The sequence below is a fragment of the Pongo pygmaeus genome, chromosome 11, assembly GCF_028885625.2.
Source record: "Pongo pygmaeus isolate AG05252 chromosome 11, NHGRI_mPonPyg2-v2.0_pri, whole genome shotgun sequence".
Taxonomy (NCBI): domain Eukaryota; kingdom Metazoa; phylum Chordata; class Mammalia; order Primates; family Hominidae; genus Pongo; species Pongo pygmaeus.
In genome coordinates this window covers 26,563,407-26,570,257 of record NC_072384.2, presented here as the reverse complement: position 1 = coordinate 26,570,257, position 6,851 = coordinate 26,563,407, and the positions used below count along the sequence as shown (strand labels likewise).

Here is a 6,851-nt window from a genome sequence, read left to right as displayed (position 1 = left end):
ATTTAGTAGAGATGGGGTTTTACCATGTTGGTCAGGCTGGTCTTGAACTCCTGACCTCAGGTGATCCACCCACCTCAGCCTCCCAAATTGCTGGGATTATAGGCATGAGCCACCTCGCCTGGCCGAAAGTAGACAAAAACGTCATACTATGTGAGATAACACATGTTAATTAATGCAATTGAGCCATTCCACAATGTATACATATTTCAAAACATCATGTTGTTCACAACAAATATATAAAATTTTTATTTTCAATTAAAATTAAATTTTAAAAAAGAAACAACTTATCTATCTAGAAAGTCATTACATACATTTTCATATTTTTGTCCTGATGTGATAACTTGTTCTACTACCATCTATATCTTGTGATACACTTGTGAAGAACTATTGTTTTGTTTTGGTTTTAGAGACAGGATCTCTGTTGCCCAGGCTGGAGTGCAGTGGTGTGATCACAGCTCACTGTAGCCTTGATCTCTCGAGCTCAAGCTCAAGTGATCCTCTCTCCTCAGCCTCCTAAGTAGGTGGAACTACAGGTACACACCACCATACCTGACTAATTTTATTTTTCAGTTTTTTAGTTTTTGTAGAGACAGGATCTCACTATATTGCCCAGTCTGGTCTCTCAAACTCCTGGGTTCAAGGGATCTTCCCACATCAGCCTCCCAAAATGCTGAGATTACAGGTGTGAGCCACCATACCCGGCCAGAACTCTTTAGCATAGCAATTAGATGACGATTAACGAAATCTAGTGTTTCCTCAGGCCAGTCATTTTCCATCAGTATTATATCCTGAGGAGGCTTTCACTTAGCTTCCTGATATATATTTGATCATCAACAGCAGTACTGTCATTAGACTTATTCACATAAGGGGACGAATCTCACACATGATGCCAGTGCTACACCGTATTGCAGGATGGTTGCAGATGTAACCTGAAAAGTAAGTCAAAAGATACAGGCATATTACTAAAATCTCACTCAGTCATTATCAATTTGGTCCAGGTCATGATCATATTATACGACCAAAATGTCTCCCACAGCAATGCCACCACCCAGGTTTGCAGGTTTCCATTCAACCTTGTCAGGTTCCCAAAAGCAGGAGTGGCCTTTGCAACACATGGCTTCATCCTTTCAGGCATTTGCATGAAGCTAAAAGACAATATCATCTTTATCAAGGCACCATTGTAATATTGGAATTCCCTTGTTGCATAACCCATCTATTCATTCATTTACCCTCAGCTACGATTGTTCCTTCTATCCATTTATCATTGTTTTTCGTTTTGTTTGGTTTTGTTTTGTTTAAAAAAAATAGGATGGGGTCTCTCTGAGACTTGCCCGGGCTAGTCTCAAACTCCTGGGTTCAAGAGATCCTGCCACTTCAGCCTCTCAAAGTGCTGGGATTACAGGCATGAGCCACTGCACCCAGCCTATCATTGGTTTTTATCCAAACGTTTCTACCTTTGGAAGAGCTGTTAGTTTTAGCACTGTTCTGATACACACTGCTGATAGCAATACTGGTCTAGCAGGTGCTTCTCTCTCAGTTCACTTCTGTTTAATAGGGTGAGTTTACACACATACAGAACTAGTGGGCTATCTTGACCACTAGGTAATAATATAACTGCATTCATCATCAAGACCAATTTTGCCAGATGGGCTGAAGGCACAGTCTACCTCATCAGGCGCTTGGGAATTCTGACATAGAAGTTCAAAAGTATAGTTACAGTTTCCTGCTTAGGGATTATCCCTGCTCTTGCATCCAGTTGCAGCTCTGGTTCTGTGATCACTGAATCAGGTAGAAAGAAGAGTTAAAGTCATGCAGGGAAAAGAAAGTTGCAGTGATGTGAAGAAGAATTGTATGGTCATATTAGCATTGTCCTCCAACCCCTCTTCCTGGATGGCACCCCAGAAATGGTCTCTGCCAATGAGAGAGCTGACACACAGTAAATACAGAATAACCACTCCTTTCTCGTTCCCCTGTTGCTGAGGTCTTAGCTGATGATAGCAAAGATGCACCATTTGCCAGGAGTGTGTTTGTGCTAATCAGATGTTGGCCTCAACATTTGTCTTTCTATAGTTATCCCATAAGGCAGGCAAAGGCCTTCACCCCCATGGGAAGGAGAATGTCCAAGGGCAGGAAGTAGGGGGTTCTCATTCACCAGGGCAAGAAGCAATTCCTTAGGGGCAAAATGGAGCCTGAGTAGGGAAGAGATTCAGCCTCCTTTGATGTGGATTTTGAGTGGTCTAACTAGAGAGTTCCTAGGAGGTGAGGCTTAAGGATAGTGCAGCAGACAGAATAGCAGCCTCCCAAAGAAGTCCATGTTCTAATTCCTGAAACCTGTGTATCTGTGACCTTTTATGGCAAAAGGAACTTTGAAGATGTGATTCAGTTAAGGATCTTGAGATGGGAAATCATCCTGATGAGCCCATTTAATCAAAAGAGCCATTTTAAGGGAAAGAAGGAGGCAGGAAAGTCAGAGTCTGAGAAGGAGATGTAACAAAGGAAGCAGAGCTCAGGGACAGAGGTTTGAAGATGCTGCACTGCTGTCTGTGAGGGTGGACGAAGGGGCCACAAGCCAAGGATTGCTGGCAGCCTCCAGTAGCCAGCAAAGGCAGGGAAACTGGTTCTCCCTTAGAGACTCCAGGAGGAACACAGCCCTGCTGATCCCTTGATTTTAGGACTTCTAACCCCCAAACTATAAGACAATAAACTTGTATTGTTTTAAACCACCATGTTTGTCAGTAATGTACTACAGCAGGAACAAGAAACACATACCAACAATATCAGCTGAGGAAGTTAGGAAGTAAGCTCCCCTGCATGACTATTTTCTTCTTTCTGTGGTCCCACGGGGTCTGTAAATACAGAAAGCGAGACCAATTTTAGGACTGCTTAACCTGGAATCCATAGCCCATAGAAAAGATTTGAGGAATCCTCATACGCCATGAAATTGTAAAATTTTACATGGCCAGTTTTGGTGAGAGATGGTCCAGGAATCCATGACTCCTGAAAGGTTAAGAACTACTCACCTTAACAAAGAGAAAAATCCAAGCCGAAAAAGAGCCCCACAGTCAATATGGAGAAGTGATGTCAGGAGCCAGATGAAAGAGAATGTGGAATTTCTACACTCCAGGAGCAAGGTGAGGGGAAGATCTGGGTGACTGGGTAAGCCTCAGGCTGGTGACCAGGCTGAGCGTGATGGCAAAGGTGGCCTGCTCCTCTTTGGGGGTTGAGGATATGATCCTGGTTTAACAGAGATGCATAAGCAAAAATAAACAGAAATTCAGCTTCAGCCATCCTGAAAAAGGAGAATTTGCTTAATGTGCCCCACTATGCAGAATAATAGACACCCTAGCATTTACAGGAAACATAGAGAAGTGGCTTATGGTCTTTGGTTCGCCTTTCACTCTTTTCCTATCCCAAGTCAAGTCTCTGGGCTGGATCCAGGGAGGCAGAACATTTGTGCTGAGAAGTCATCCCAAGGAAGCCCTGCCAGCCATGATTTCCCTAATCCCATTAAGACCACACCTTCAGGGATGTGGGCCAGCTCAGAGTCAGTGTAGAGCAAGTTACTGCTGTTAAAAACGGAGGATCCCAAAAAGTTCCTGGCCATGAAAAGAAGGTCTTTTTCTTTGCCCATTCACTGCTAAATTATCATTTCATGACCTAAGAGTAAACAAACCAAAACGACATGTCCCTTTGTAATTCAAATGAATAGAGTATTCCAGATTAGAGAAAATCATGCCTGAAGACAGAGAGATCTAAAATCCAGGGTGAAAAACTTCTAGTAATACCTGGTGGATCCCAGGATTCAGAGGAAAGGTCACTTCACCCGGTGTCTCTGTCTAGGACATACCCAGGCAATCTTGAAAAAGATGAAGATAGGTCACCCAGGGAAATGACCACATTAGAATCTTCTAGTGTAGCGATCTCAGGACTCCCAGGAGTACATGTGTTGAGGGCAGAGGGGAGAGGGGCAAGTGCCACTGGCATTATTCAACCTAGGCCACTTGAGCAGTTGTTAATGCATGACCCTGACTCTATGGTTGTGTTAAACACATTCACAAAATGTCACTTAGCATGATTCTAAAATAAAGACAAGTGAAGTATGTGTGAGTGAAGGGAGTGGAGGAAAAATGAAGTGAAATATGTGAGAGGTGAATACGTGTCTCAGCTGCAGTAGTAAAAATGTGTTTTCTCCATTAAAAAAATAGTTTTTCCATAAAGTCACAAAAATATTAGCTTGGAAATCTTGTCTGATGGACTCACTTAATGGGTTGGTAAGGACTCCTAAGTGCAAAGAGAAGAAGGGCTCTCTTAGGTCCATCAAGGGAAGGTGTCAATAGCCCAGCACTGGCTTTCTAACCCCAGGGCATTTGCACTGGCTGTTCTTGCTACCTTGACTGCTCTTCTGCAGCTATCCTCATACCCCATTCTCTTATTTCATTCAGGTCTCGGCTCACAGGTCCACTTATCAGAAAGGCCCTCCCTGACCACCCCCTCTAACACACACACAAGGGCAGTGAACAGTGTCTTGCAGGCAGTAGGCATTCAATTCATGTCTGCTGAAAGTTATTGACTGACCAGCTAATGATGCTTCACTGCGGTGCCTTTCCAGGATACATGACAGTTGGAAACTCTAGCATCTTAACTTGACATCGCCATGTGATAATATCTGCAAGACATCAAGATGGGAAGACACTGGCCTATATTCAAGGCCTATGTATCTAGTTGGTGATACAAGCATTGCAGACAGGAAACCAAGTTAACACAGCCTTACCCACTACACAAGCAAGATTCTGTAGGGGTGATAGAAGACAATGCAATTATGGGATAGTTGGTACAGATGGAAAATTCTGAAAGTTTAGAGAAAGAGAACAATGTGTGAGACAGGCAGGCTTGTTGATTCCCTATTTTAAAATAATCTGGAGGAAAAGGATCAAAGTCCCTCACTCAAGCGCTAGCTTTTATCTAACTCTCAGCTAATCAGTAATGAGAGACCCAAGAAGCTGTTAAATGCAAGCTCTTATTTCAGGCAGCTAGAGATTTCCCTGGAACGCCACATACCAGTTAGACTTCAACTCTAACCTAAAGTTACCTCTTCCTCATTTTAATGCTAAAATTCACACCCAGGGCTAGAGATTTACAACGCTAATGCTACACGCAATGTATGAAGCAGCATGTTGAGCCACTGTGCAAGCGTTAGAAAACTTTCTTCTACACATGCCCTGATGTAATTTTTTTTCCTATTAAAAGACCCTATAAAATGAACCCCCCCACAGAGTATCCTCGGGGAGCAGTCCACTCCTTTTTTCTCTCTCAATGCTAGCTCCCTTGTGCACAAGCTGGGATAAACTTAAACTGACCTTTGCTGCTATGTTTGGTGATATCTCTTGATTTCTATCCTGGGAGATTGCCAGAACCCCAGGCACCAGTAACATGTGGACAAGAAGAGTCCTTCCCATGTGAGCTAAGCTTTGACAGAAAAAAAGGAAAAAAACACACACTAGTCACATGGGACCTAACCCAGGGTAAGTTATGGGCCAGGCAGGCACCTGCTCAGGGCACCCATTTATAAAGAACTCTAAACCATCACTGGAATAAGTTGGAAGTACGGTGCCAGCTAATTTGTAATTCTTTAAACATGGCAAAATTTCCATTGGTTTCCACTCTTTTCTGTGGCTAAAAAAGCCCTGCTTTTCATTTGAACATGTAACAGGAAAATAATTATTTATAGTCTCTCTCCACTTTCTATGACACTTAGAAAATTTTTTTCTCATTCAGTCAGTTAATAAGTATTTATTAAGTGTCTATTCTACACTCCAGGACATTTTTCTAGATCCTGGAATTACACCTTGAACAAGAGAGCTAGAGCTTCACCTTCCGGGGTATGTTCTCACCGCCAGTGGTTCACAAGGAGCAAAGAGTCCACTGAAGGCTTTAGTGGGTATTTCTGTGAGCATGCTTCCCAAGAATCTACCCTTGGCCTTGGGGGACTCGAGAGTTTTGCATTTGTATCTATGCATATTACACTTTAGTTAAATGTTTATATAAAAGATAGATTATAAGGAAAAAAAGTTAATGTTCCTTAATTGTCCCCAAAAAGGGTTAGGGTGCAGACATCCCAGGGTGGGCTTAAGTTGAAAACAGTCTATTTAAAAACACATTTGCTAGAGGTTGGCATTAGGGGAAGCTGGGAAGGTTATATATGAGTTCTTTGTACTATGTTTGCAACTTTGCTATAAATCTAAAATTGTTTATTTTTTGAAAATATTTGCTAAAAAACGTATATGGAAAAATGCAATTGCAGATGAATTGGCTTGCCCACTTAAAAGACATCCTCTTTAAGTACTTTATTAGCACTTATTCATTCAATTATTTAACATTTAAACAACAAATGTTCTGCTTATAAACATTCCATCTAAGTAGATCCACACCATTGGAATGTGGGAAGAAAATGTTAGAACTATTTGTGTTTATTTTTTTCCCAAACATATTCATTTTGTGTGTGTGTGTTTCATGATGTACATAACATCTTAGTATACCAGTTCAAATATATCATTTATATACAAATAAATATACACATTAGAAGTATACACTCCCAAACTTTCTGGTAGAAGTACTTAATCAAAATAATCAGGAGACCACTGAAAATATTATTAATTGCATAGCATCCCAAATATTTGTCTGCTATCTTTCCACTTCTCCATAAGGGAAGGAATCCCGGTTTTTCATAGGACTATGCACATAGTAAGTATTTGGTTGTATTTATGGAATGCCTGTACTCTGTATCCTCCTGGCTACCTTTGTGTTTTGAGAGCAAAGGAAGTGCAGTCAACCTGGGGATCAAGTACAGAAAC

General features: G+C 41.6%; 1 long non-coding RNA gene across 1 annotated transcript; it reads right to left on the bottom strand.

Moving 5' to 3' along the window:
• Positions 1 to 222: 222 nt before the first annotated feature.
• Positions 223 to 3,406, bottom strand: LOC129031065 (uncharacterized). The gene is made up of 3 exons (XR_008500932.1): positions 3,021 to 3,406; positions 2,770 to 2,846; positions 223 to 929 (listed from the first exon to the last, which is right to left on the bottom strand). It is a non-coding gene; the product is annotated as an uncharacterized LOC129031065 (long non-coding RNA).
• Positions 3,407 to 6,851: the final 3,445 nt, after the last annotated feature.